Here is a 14,371-nt window from a genome sequence, read left to right on the forward strand (position 1 = left end):
AATAGCATATTGGATCTGAACATATAATCTTCCACCAAATAAACCATATAGTAATCAACTACAAGATGTAATCAACACTACTAGTCACCCACAAGCACCAATCTATACTTCCGGTACATAGATTGAACACAAGAGATGAACTGTGGTTTGAGTGGAGATGGTGCTGTTGAAGATGTTGATGGAGATTGCCCTCCCCAAGATGGGAGAGTTGTTGGTGATGATGACGACGATGATTTCCACCTCAGGGAGGGAAGTTCCCCCAGCGGAATCGCTCCGCCGGAGGGCAAAAGTGCACCTACCCAAGTCCCCCTCGAGATGGCCACACTCCATCCTGAAAGTCCTCTCCTTATTTTTTCCAGGTCAAAATGACTTATATACCAGAATATGGGCACCGGAGGTGGGCTGCGCTGAGCACAACCCACCAGGGCGCCTGGGGGGCCAGGCGCGCCCTGGTGTCTTGTGCTCACCAGGTGGCCCCCTCCGGTGGTTATTTGCTCCAGTATTTGTTATTTATTCCATAAAATATCCTCGTGAAGTTTCAGCTCATTTGGAGTTGTGCAGAATAGGTAGCCTGACGTAGCTTTTTCAGGTCCAGATTTCCGGCTGCCGGAATTCTCCCTCTTTTTGTGTACCTCGCGTATTATGAGAGAAAAGGCATTAGAATTACTCCAAAAAGCATTATTATGCATAAAAACATTGTAAATAACAGTAGGTAATCATGATGCAAAATGGACGTATTCACTCCCCCAAGCTAAGACCTCGCTTGTCCTCAAGCGAAAACCGAAATTTAAAACATGTCCACATGCTTAGAGAGAGAGGTGTCGATAAAAAAATTACGGACATAGAAGCATCATGTAAATTATTATAACAGCAACAAACTTTAACAGAAAACTTTTATCATAGTCTTCTCATGAATAAGTAACAATTCATCACACTATCGAAGTATAAAGCAAAAAAACTCTATTAGAAACCAACAAACTATGTTATTAGTCAACTTTGCAACTACAATTCATCATCTTTTCAGGAAGGGTCACGTATCGGAGCCTTTAGGCAAGTCCACATACTCAACCATCATAGAGTCTTCTATGATTGCTAACACTCACCGCATACACATGAGCAAAACGTTTCAACCAGAGACATAGAAAGATAGGGGCTTATAATTTTGCCTCCCAACGTATTCACCTCAAGGGTACATGTCAACAATAATAACTCATGCTACCCATATTGAACTGGACATATGTGCCTAGATCTTTCCTCACCACATGATGCTTGCCAAAGGAGAAAAATAAAGAGGAATAGAGAGAAAAACTTTGACTCTTGCATAAAAGTAAAAGATAGGCCCTTCGCAGAGGGAAGTAGAGGTTGCCATGCACTTATTTGTTTATTTGCTCAACCCCTTACTGCAAGAGAACATCACTGATACGTCTCCAACGTATCTATAATTTTTTATTTTTCCATGCTGTTATATTATCATTCTTGGATGTTTTACAATCATTTCATAGTTATTTTATATCATTTTTTGGTACTAACCTATTGACATAGTGCCAAGTGCTAGTTGCTGTTTTCTGCATGTTTTTTACATCGCAGGAAGTCAATACCAAACGAAGTCCAGATGCAGCGAAACTTTTTGTGGATTTTTTTGGACCAGAAGACATCCAATGGGCCGGAGAAGCACCTCGGGGGTGCTCTGAGGAGAGCACAACCCACCAGGGTGTGCCTGGAGGCCCAGGCGCGCCCAGGTGGGTTGTGATCACCTCGGGTGCCCCCTGAACCACCTCTTTGCTCTACAAAAACCCCAATATTCCAGAAACCATAGGGGAGTCGACGAAAACCAATTCCAGCCACTTCAAGTTCTAGAAACACCAGATCCAATCTAGACACCATCACGGAGGGGTTCATCATGCCCATTGGTGCCTCTCTGATGATGCGTGAGTAGCTAGATGGCTTCCTCTCTCTCTCTTTTGATTCTCAATACGATGGTCTCTTGGAGATCCATATGATGCAACTCTTTTTGTGGTGTGTTTGTTGGGATCCGATGAACTTTGAGTTTATGATCATATCTATCTTTTTATCCATGAAAGTTATTTGAGTCTTCTTTGATTTTTTATATGCATGATTGCTTATAGCCTCGTATTCTTCTCCGATATTTGGGTTTTGTTTGGCCAACTTGATCTATTTATCTTGCAATGGGAAGAGGTGCTTTGTAATGGATTCAATATTATGGTGCTTGATCCTAGTGACAGGAAGGGAAACGGCACGTATGTATCGTTTCTATTAAGGACAACAAGATGGGGTATATTTCTACATAAATAGATCTTGTCTACATCATGTCATCGTTCTTATTGCATTACTCCGTTTCTCCATGAACTTAATACACTAGATGCATGCTGGCTAGCGGTCGATGTGTGGAGTAATAGTAGTAGATGCAGGCAGGAGTTGGTCTACTAATCTTGGACGTGATGCCTATATAATAGTGATCATTGTCTGGATATTGTCATGATTATTTGAAGTTCTATCAATTGCCCAACAGTAATTCGTTCACCCACCGTTTGCTATTTTTCTCGAGAGAAGCCACTAGTGAAATCCACGGTCCCCGAGTCTCTTATTTATTATATTTGGCTTTGCGATCTATTTTCCTTTGTTTTTATTTTCAGATCTATTAGAACAAAAATACCCTGTTGCACTTTATTTTATTTGTGATCCAATTATCCAATCTATTACAACTTTACCCCGTCTGTTTGCCAATTTCTGGCACCGTTACCCGAAAGGGATTGAAAACCCCTTTAAACCCCTTTAAGCAACTAGAGTAATCCCATTGTAGGCTTGCTGGACGGTGATGGGTTGGATGAGATTTACCATGTAATCGAGTTAGTTTTGTTAGTGTTTGATCCCTATCCACTATGTTCTAAGATTGATGTTGCTATGACTTTGCTATGCTTAATGCACTACAAAAAAATACACTTCCGTGATGATACGTGTTTGTCACAGTAGGTCGCGTTTTTTGTCATGCATGTACATCCATGAAAAATTTATGACAGAATCAAGATAGTCATACCTGTGCTGTCGTAGAAGTGTTCCATGACATTACCAAAATTATCATCACGGAAGTGTCCACTTCCATGACGATAAATCGCACGTCACAGAAGTGCTTTCGTCAAGGGTGACCGACACGTGGCATCCACCGTAACGGAACGCCGTTAAGCTATCGAGTCGGGTTTTGGATCCGATAACCCGTTAACAGCCACGACGAATGGGGATTTTCCACGTGTAAAATCATCATTGGCTGGAGGAAACATGTGTCGGCTCATCGTTGGGACAAATGTCATCCACTCATTGGACAAAAGGCGCCTATGATACGTCGACACGTGGCACGGCCCATCAAGTTTAAATGGGCCGGCCCAACTAAAGGCCCACAAGATTTTGCGGACCATAATGGGCCGGCCCAGCTAAAGGCCCACGAGATTTTGCGGACCATAATGGGCTGGCCCAGCTAAAGGCCCCCATGATTTTGCGGGCCATAATGGGCCGGCCCAGGTAAAGGCCCACAAGATTTTTGTGTGCCATAATGGGCCGGCTCAGGTAAAGGCCCACAAAATTGTTTTTTTTAATATTTACTGTGAGGCAAAGCCCCACAGCCCTTTATTATATAAAGAACCACTGTACAAGTAAAACAGACTATACAAAGAAGGAAAACAAAAAGGGGAAAGAGTCTACCTATTTGCTAACTAACTGTACTTGCTTTACAACAAAGAAGCAATCCAAGCCAAAAGCTTTGGCTTGTTACAGTCCTTCACCCTATGAGCAAGCAAAGAAATATCATGGATGAAATTACACTTCCAAGCACTGAAAGTAGCTCTCTCAGCTCTGAAAATTCTGCCATTTCGCCTAATCCAAATATTCCATGCTGCTGTTAGTATAACTTCAACGAAGAAAGGGTGTGTGAAGTTAGACCTGGCGTGCAGGAGACATTGCAGGATATCTGAACCTCCAGACCAATCAATACCCAAATAGTTCCAGATTCTACAGCTGAAGGTGCAGTTAAAAAATAGATCTATCCTATTCTCATACGCCAACTCACTGCAGATGAGGCAAAGATTGTCATCCTGATTTGAGTGCCAGTGTCTCCTAACCAGCATATCCTTGGTGTTAAGTCTGTCAAAGAACAAAAGCCAGCCAAACACCTTGATCTTCATGGTGCATTTACTCTGCCAAAGCCATTTACAGGGTTGTATTGTAGGCAAGTGGGAGTGCATGATCCTGTAAAAACTTTTTGCAGTATACCCTCCTGATTGACCAGGCCATATCCAAACATCAGGTATGGTGGGGTCTCTGTCTAACTGCATGATCCAATTTTCCAATATGTGCAACTCAGCAGCAGCTTCCTAAGAAAGAGGCAGATAAAACATGGAAAAGAGATCCTGGGATTGGAGAAATTCCCTCACAGAGATCCTGTCATTATTGACAAAAGAAAACAACCTTGGCAATCTCCAACAGAGGGGTCTAGCAGAGCCCCCAATGTGCCAGGAATTAGTCCAGAAAAGAGCAGAATCACCCATGTTAATGTGAACTGAAGCAATAGCAGTGTAAGCCTCATGCAGCTTCAGAATATCTCTCCACCAGAAAGATCCAGCAGTAGCTGTTGCCTGTGGGACCCCATGATCATAGTAACTATTCCATATCAGGGTCACCCAAGGAACATCAACCTTGTTATAGAATTTGTGTAGATGCTTGAGAAGCAGTCCTTTGTTCTGGATGTTCAGATTAATAATGCCCAAACCACCCTTATCTCTTGGCCTGCAAACGAGCTCCCAAGCAGCCAGGGACTGTTTTGGAACATCACTATTACCCCTCCAAAGGCATTGCCTGAAGATCCTGTCCAGTTGGTTAATGATCCCGGCTAGGATATTGAGGCTACACAGAAAGTATATTGGCAGAGAGGTCAGGACAGAGGTGAGAAGTTGTAATCGAGAACCTTGATTCAGCATAGAAGAGCTTGCAGTTAATCTCCTTTGAAGACTGTCAACTAAGGGCATGAGGTCAATGATCCTTGGCCTCATAGTTCCCAAAGGCAATCCAAGATAAGTAAATGGAAGCTGGCCAATTTTACAACCGAGAATAGCAGCCAGTCTGTCAGCCTCCTCGGTAGTCATATTGAGTGGGATCATTGAGGATTTAGCAAAGTTAACCTTTAAACCAGTGGATTGTTGAAATGTAAGCAGCATATTCTTGAGGGCAACAAGCTCATCATCCTTAGCCGCAAGAAATAGGATCGTGTCATCTGCATATTGAATGATGGGAAAATCCCTGTCATGTGTCTGAAGAGGCAAAGAGAGTGTGCCAGACGCTAGCATTTGATTGACCACATATTGCAACAGGTCGGCTGCGATGACGAACAACAGAGGAGAGAGTGGATCACCCTTCCTGACACCACACTTACACAAGAATTGCTTTCCAGGAATGCCATTTAACAGCACAGACGAAGAACCTGTAGACAACAGCTGTTTAACCCAAAGAACCCATTTGGCATCAAATCCTTTATGCTGCAACATCTGAAGAATAACCTCATGCTCAACAGTGTCAAAGGCCTTAGCAAAGTCCAACTTAAGGATTACAATTGGACGCTTGGATTTGTTGCGGATCATAATGGGCCGGCCCAGCTAAAGGACCACGAGATTTTGCCGACACTAATGGGCCGGCCTAGCTGTAGGCCCACAAGATTTTGAGGACCCTAGTAGGCCGGCCCATTAACTGGCTGCCATGTTTTGGGCCAAATGCCGGCCCATATTTGATCCGGTCCATTAATAGCCTGCCACATTCCGGGCCTAATAATGGCCCATATGAGATCCGGCCCGTTAAAAGCCTCCCATGTTCTGGGCCAAATCACGGCCCAGATCAGGTCCGGCCCTTTAAGAGGCTTTGGCCTCAATTATGGCCCATATCAGATTGGGCCCGTTAACTGGACGCTATGCTTTTGGGCCCACTTGCTAAAGGCCCATTTAGTAATTCAGCCTGATATTAGTTTTGGCCTATTAAGGGCCCGTTTAACATTTCGGCCCTATATTAATTTCGGCCTATTAAAAGCCCGTCATATAGTTGGGCCTAACTACGGCCCGGTTTGCAACCGGCCTGCTCGCAGCATATCTGATTGGGCCAAACAAGGACTGAGACAATTTTGGCCTGTTAAAAGCCCGTGATTTGATTCGCACAATCATGGGCCGGTGTCCATTTCGGGCTGCTGCCGGCCCATGAGCTGTTCGGCACGTTTCAGGCCCAACCTACTTCTCAGCCTCCTAAAAGCCCATTGAGTTTTCTTGCGAAAAGAGGGCCGGGGGTTACTCGGCCTATTAAAGGCCCAAATCTACTAGTGGGCCAGTTTGACGAGGCCCATGATGCGGATCATACATCGTGATTGCATGACGGCCCGATTATGTACCGTAATTTTACGGTTTGGCCGGTTTACTGCGAAGACAGGATATATATACAGTAAAATAACTGCAGCATCATGAATAAGAAAAAACCTAGACTATACAATAAAGAAATTACGGCATATTACAAACACTGGGCATCAAAGTTCGCCACTATGATAATAAAGCACAAGCAGACAGCAGATTACATACACTGGGCATCAAAGATCGCCACCAGTGCAAATAAACACGCCGACAAAATAATATACAAAACCGACGGCACTTCAATAGAGTTCAAGAAAGGTTAGCCCTGCTGGCGAGCTGCAGCGCAACCACCTGAGCAAGATGATGAGACTGCGCTTGTTCAACACTTATATCTTCCTCACTCTGAAAGATAAACAAGCAGACAGATGACATGTTTTGCACATAAAAGTATCAGTGCTGACAATTCATCACATTTCTTACTGACGAATAAAGTGACACAGTTTAAAATTGCATTAACACAATATGGTATTATTCAGGTCAAGACATGGCATTGTGAAGGAGTTGGCAGCTTCACGACACCACTGGATTACAGATCAAGAACTCATAAGTATCAATGGTTAGTGTGCTGTCAATTTATCCCATTTCAGATTGGCAAATAAAGAGACGGTTTAAATAATAGTAGAATGATATGACATTGTTCATAGTTAAGACATTGCAGAATATGACATTGTGTTGTAGTGGGTAGGTTCACCACACCACTGGATTACGGATGAAGAACAGAAGCATACATGCAGTGCAAAAGAAGATCACTTGCTCTGTATAGTTTAATTTACATGGTATAAAGAAGGAACTTGGTTGTACAACTGAAAACTTAAATTGAGAAGGACAAACTTTTGTTTATGAACTACATAATAAACTTTAAACATGCAATTTGATGCAAACACCAAAAATAAACAGCTGTTGCAGTCATGCCCAACCAAATATACACAACAAAGTTTGAAGGCTTGAGAAGGACAAACTTACATTACTGGTGAAGACATGCTCTATAAAGCCCTTGTCCATACTGATTGGGGGGGGCAATTCAAGAAGTTTACCACAGAATCTTCTTCATAAGCATTGCCTTTATTCTACATTTTGTTAAGAGTAAATATAGATGTGATAATATACGAAAAAAATGGAGAATATTTAAGATAAGATGAAGAGTGATGCTACATAACCAAGTAGCTATAAATGTATGTGCAGCGATATAGGCAAAAGGCACAGCCAAGAGAAATGCACAGCTAAACTTCTTCAGTACCAACCTTATGGTAAGAGTAAATATAGATCTGATGTGTAGAAAATGGAGGGCAAAGGAAAATAAGCTGCAAAGTGATGGTACATGAACAACTACCTGTCAATATAAGTACACTGATAAAGGACAGCATGTACTTACAAGTACAATGCAGAGCTAAAAAAATCATTGGCATTGGATATATTCTACACTAATGTAACCATTCATACATATCAGATAATTTGGAGCGAACAATTGATAAGCAAGCTATCATGCATACTGCTGTCACATAATGAACAAAGTATGTATGCAAGTAAAGTGATACAGGACAACAAGTACTAACAAGAGCAAAGCAGCGGGCAGCATATTTGCGATATCCTGTCGTTCTTTTCAAACCGGAATTCTTCTTCGAGCAGATTTCCTGCAAAAAAGATCCGTAAGGCACATGCGGAAATGTAGAAGTTAAAATTGTCATTTGATTTCATAGACAGTACCTCATCCTGGGAACGAGACTAGTGCATAACAAGATTTTTCCATTCAATGTCTTCTAAATTTAGCACAGGAGACTTCACCGGAAATTCGTTTATAGACTTGCCATCAAAGTGTGATTTCCTCAGGTAACACCGATACTGCTGCAATGCTTCCTTGAAAAGCACAAGCAAGCTTTGCTCGTCATGACTATCCAGATCGACCCTCGCCTAGTTACAACAATGTAATGTAAATCATTGATGTGTTCGATCAGCAGAAAACAGGAAAATAATAACCATGAATAATAGCACTTACACGTAAGTTGGACAGGAAGACGTGAAAATGGTGTTTGTCTTCACTATAATCTTCCCATGATGGGAATATATGCACGTAGTCCCTAACAACATTGAAAGCATTGTCTTTTAAACTGGGAATAAATGGAATGGGGTTCCAATCTACAGGAATTGGCCGTCTCTGTAGTTGGGATAGGTCTTCGGCCGGTGGACTTGCTGTACTTTTTGCTGGAGTGGGATTTTTCTATGGTACAGCTGGTGCTATGGCAAATGAAATCGGTATACCTTTTGCTGGAGTGCAGGTCCTGTGTGGTGGGGCTAGTGGTGTGGCCAGTGAAGTATGGGTACAGTCTGCTGGAGTCGGTCCTACGTTTAGTGTCACTGGTTGTACAGCCAATATAAGTGGGGTGCTGTCTGATTTCTCCGGCACCACCACGTTTTTCAAGGACTTTGCTGGTGCTCCTTCAGGTTCGGCAATCACCCTCTTCCTTTTTGATGTCTGATGCACAAGAACAACAGTTGAGTGGAAAAACATGGTATGATGACAGATGGAATATGTATTGATAATGGATGGGCATGGCATCTCGAGTTATATGATGAGTAAACTAAGCAGATGGCGGTGCAACAAAGTAGAAGAAATGCAAGACAACATATGCAAGATACCCGCAATCAATAAAACCTTGCCAAATTAGAACAGACACCTTGATGGGTGAACAGGACAGGCCATCTGCCTTTGACTCCTCGAGGTTAGAATAGTCATTAGGATGATATTCTGAACAAGAATCAATAGGTGGGGAGCGTATGAGTTTCATTGCTTCCAGAATGGCACTCAATGCCTTGTTGCTAATTTTGTAAGTCATTGCAGTGTTCCACAATATTCTTCTGATGCGCGGATTCTGATATTCACTGTAATTGCATATAATATCTGAGAACCATGAAAACATAAATAGTTGTGAGATTATCTTTGTAATGCAGATGATATTCTAATATAGGGGCGCCCCTGTAAACACTTGTGTGCTATCACTGGCTTCTGATGAGAGAGCTCATGTGTGCTGTAATATGGTGCGTGCATTTATATAATCTGGCACAAGTACACAAAAAATAGGCTCCAGAAGTAAGGATAGCTGGCAGATGATAGGTTCATAATATACTATATAGAGAGTTTATTGCCAAACCATGATAACAAGAGCACACAACAACTAGGCAGATCATAGCGTACATAACAGGGGTACACCATAACCACGATATATAAATCGGGAAAGTGGAACTGGCTTGAAAATACGGTGTTGTATTGCCGCTAGTAATTGAAAGCCTATCGATCACGTACAGGCCAGCTCTATCAGCTGTTGACTGCAGATGTCCCTGCGCCCCTTCCTGAGAAGGAACATACTGTACGTACTAAATACAGAACAAACAAAGAGGAACATGTTAAAGAACATAAGAGGAAGCATATTCTTGAGGTTTTCCTTCATTGCATACAATGTTGGTTGCCCACTCATGATGAATCACAGCGCCCAAAGAAATGCAATTCCATGCTGTCTCTCTATATGTGGCAATTTTGAACAAGAGTCATTAGGATCATATTCTAAACAAGAATCAACAGGTGGGTAGCGTATGAGTTTCATTGCATCCAGAATGGCACTCAATGCCTTGGTGCCAATTTTGTAAGTCATTGCAGTGTTTAGCTTCAAGAGTGGACTGCTGCTAGTGCGACACAAAGCAGCTACACAGATCATAGTGTAGATATAACGGGGAAAACCGTAAGCATGAGAGTAAAATCAGCAAAGTGGAACTTGCTGGAATATATGTGCTAGTATTGCCGGTATGGCTAGAAAGGCTTCGGATACCAGCTTTCTTCAAGTGAAGGTGCGGTACTGTTAATATCAGTGTTACTCTCAAAGGCGACATAGCTCCCTGCATTTCCTTGCTATTCTTATAGGATTCAAGTGGGCAGGTGACTACAAATCCTATTCCTATGTTTACAAGATCCTACGAATCAAAGAGGCTCAAAGTGTCCATCACAACCGACCATATAGACCTCTACACTGCAAAAGTCCCTGCTCATCTTCAGTACAAGGAACATACTGTACCACTATAATACTCCCTCCGTTCCAAAATATAAGTCTTGGTAGAGATTTCCACTATGGATCACATACAGATGTATCCAGACACATTTTAGAGTGCAGATTCACTCATTTTGCTCCATATGTAGTCCATGGTGGAATCTATACAAAGACTTGTATTTAGGAATGGAGAGAGTACATATTAAAGAAGAACGGAAGAGGAACATGGTAAAGAAGAGCAAGCAGATTTTGGATAATAAAATGTTGGTTGCGCAGTGCCCACACATTATGAACCAGAGCGCATTAAGAATGCAACTCCCAGTTGTCTCTCGACCATTTCAGGCGGTTGGATGAAGATCCTACGTCTCCTAACCCATCTTCTTCCTCGTCTCTGATTCTTCCCATACAGAACACCGCACGGGCTGCCGGCCGGACCACCGGCCCCTGCCGCCTGTGTTCCACCCCCACCCCCACCCCCGCCCCAATCCCCACCCACGTCGAGTTTTCTTCGTTCGGCGAGGCCCCACAACCACCCGAGCCCCTTCGTTCGCACCGGCGAACTCCGGCGAGCTCTGAAAAATCGACTGACCCAATTTTGAAATTTAGTCTACTGTGATTTAACTAGTGTGGAATATAAAAGGGGAAAACCATAAGCATTGGGAGTATAGTGTTGAGCGTGCCATGGCGGATCTGAAGGTGCAAACCGGACAAAGGCAACTTCGCAACCAAGACAAGAAATCAGAGTAAAGCAGTGGCGATCTATTTTCTTGCTACGATAAATAAGTTGAGGTGATACGAAAGAGTACCGCCTCTGGTGCGGCGCCGTGTACGCATCTGCTGAGAATTTGACGGTGCTGCGGTAGCGATGGCTGTCGGCGGCGTGGAAGAAGATCTAGGAGGGTAGATGGTGGCGGCGGGGCGCGGTGGACGAGACGGTCGTAGGAGCGGCGCCGGCAAGGTGGACGACGGCGGGGATGAAGCAAGAGGACGGGATGCAAGGATCTCGGTCCGAAGCCGTGGATGAGAGAGGTCGATCTCTTGTAATGGACGGCGGCGGCGGTGTATCAGCTCCGGCATGGTGGAGGAAGACGGCGGTGGATGGGGTGGCGGACGGCAGCGGACAGAGGAGGGTGGGGTGGAGAGGGTGTTTTGGCGCCCACGGAGTACGAATGGGGAAAAGGGAGGTAGAGAGGAAGGGGGGAACCATGTATTCAGGGCGCGCTTGTCTCAAATGGGAGGAAATTTACAAACTTAGCCCCGTTTCAAATTTCTACTACATCACAGCAACATTAGTCGGTTGGGGATAGGACGGTAATCTCGCATACACCAAATATTTGCCGACGAGAGTTTGTTTTTGGCGCCCACCGTGTATGAATATGAATCAGGGAGGGAGTCGATTTCGGCCGAGGACACACTGTGTTTTGGCGCCCACCGTGTATGAATCCGGGTGAGAGGCGGTTACGTCACGTTTGGGTGAAATTACAAACCTACCCCTATCGAAACCTATAGAAATCCAGCAGATAGGCTTTGCGTGGCAGGGATAGGCAGTAGTGATTTCCATCTCGCATATTTTGGTTTCGGGCGGTTACTGCGACTTTTTCCCCGCTTCGTTCAAATTTTGCAGAGTGCACGTTTACTGTGCCAACTCAATTCGAATCCCATTTGTATTCTATTTTTTTTGGGCGGGATCCATTTTCAATTGGAATTACATTCTATATACATCATTTTTTATATATACTTTCAAAAGCACAACACCATTTATACATAAATATGGTTTACAAATGGCATGATCTCAGATTCATAAGGTTGTATCCATCAATTTGGATTTTCAAATATTTGAAACCACTTTATGTTGAAATCCAATGTATGCATTCCTCGCTAACTGTCTCCAATTAATGTGTGTTTCATGCGGTTTTTTTTACTTCTGAAACATGTATAATGTGTTTCACACACGCAACATATAGTGTAATCCCGTTTAGACATTAATTGCATATAAACCATGCATTGTTTGTAATTGAAGAATCTATGGATCACCAATATTGATAAACTATATAACATTACACGTGTGCCCAAATTCAAATGAATATGCATGTTTGATGCACCAATTTGCGTTATGATATTATCGATGTCGTGATCTCCAGTTTAAATATTTGAATCCCCTTTAATCCAGATATTCGTCTCATATAGCTATCACTCATGCTTATATAGGACTATCTCTCTGGACCTATACGCCTTCATCGTCTCTCAGGTATCTCTCGTGCTACCTGTATGTCGACAATGATCTTTTATCTTCGTAACACACTGACGGTACTCTCTCCCTCGACCTTCATCACTCTATCTCTCTCTAAGTATATCTCGCTCCCTGCTATGTGTCTCTAACTATGATTCTCCATGTGGAATCTCTTTCTCTCACACAAACACAAAACTTTGTCTCCCGGGGTCTCATTTCTCTCTACTATTCCCATGTGTGCCACTCGCACACCCCTCATACAGAGATGTCTTTCGCTCCTTATATATGAGAACCTATGACTCTTCCTCTTCAATGTCTCTTTCTCACACACAAACACAAACTCTGTCTCCCAGGGTCTCATATTTCTCCATTGTTCTCTTGTATGTCGCTCACACACGCCCTCTCTCCCTAGAGATATCTTGCGTTCCCTCGTATGTCTCTCTAGCTATCACTCTCGTTGTGAAATATCTTTCTCTCTCGCAGACACAAAACTCCGTCTCTCTGGATCTCATTTCTCTCTGACATCTGTTTGTATGTGACTCACATGCACCCTCTCTCTATCTCTCTCACACCCACACACATAACCCAGCCTTCTGATCCACTCGACTCCTATCTCTAACGCACACTAGCTAGCATCTTTATCTTTCTATTTATCTGTCTCTCCATCAACCTTCTTTCTCGCCCTCACTCTTGATTCCTATCACGCACACTACATATGTTTCTCTCTACATGCAGTCAAGTGCCCTCTCACACACATATATAACTTCACCCTTTGAACCACCCGACGGTCATCTCCAACACCCAAACTAGCGGATGTCCCTCTAGCTAGCATCTCCATCTCTGTATCTATCTGTAGTTTCTCCGCCAACATTTCTTTCTCGCACGGAGTCTTGCTTCCTATCACTCACACTATATATGTCTCTCCATACATATGCATTTATAGGTTGGTCTCTTTTGCACAATCGTTGCGCCTCACTCCCTCTGCTCGCCATAGATGCTTGCTCCCGCCCATGCCACTATCTCTTAAAGACAAAAACACATGCTCAATTGTCGGGCCTTCTTCCCTGCATTCTCACATGCATGCATATTGTCATACCGATCCGTCTCTCCCATGTCGTTGATCTTATGACTTATGTCTTCTTTCTTTTATCTCGATCATGCGCGCGCGCGCACACACACACACACACATCCCACGTATACATGTATACCTCTCACACATGCACGTTCAAGGTCTCTATGTCTCCATACGTAGTTAATTACCCTCAATCCTAATGCCACATCGAATCGTTCTCCTCTTTTGTGCACATAACTTCCGCCTGGATGGGTAAAACACACACTCACACTTAACAATATCCTTCTAGCTACCCCCCCTCCTCTCACTCTTACCCTATATCCCCGAAACCAATAAGACCATCCCTTTGTTTAATTCCCGCCTACATGCACCATCGATATATAGTAGTCTTCCTCGGTGTCTCTCGAACAAACACGTTCTCTCGATGTCGACTCCTCTCACGCGCACACACCTTGTCTTCCCTCTCTACGGGCATTTTCTCTCTCGCACCCCATCGTTGGTGGCCTCTGCCATACACATCACCTCTTTATGATGAAGCCATGCACACTTAAATTACATCCGCCACAAAGGACCCTGCGACACACAC

Source organism: Triticum aestivum, chromosome 3D, assembly GCF_018294505.1.
Source record: "Triticum aestivum cultivar Chinese Spring chromosome 3D, IWGSC CS RefSeq v2.1, whole genome shotgun sequence".
Classification (NCBI taxonomy): domain Eukaryota; kingdom Viridiplantae; phylum Streptophyta; class Magnoliopsida; order Poales; family Poaceae; genus Triticum; species Triticum aestivum.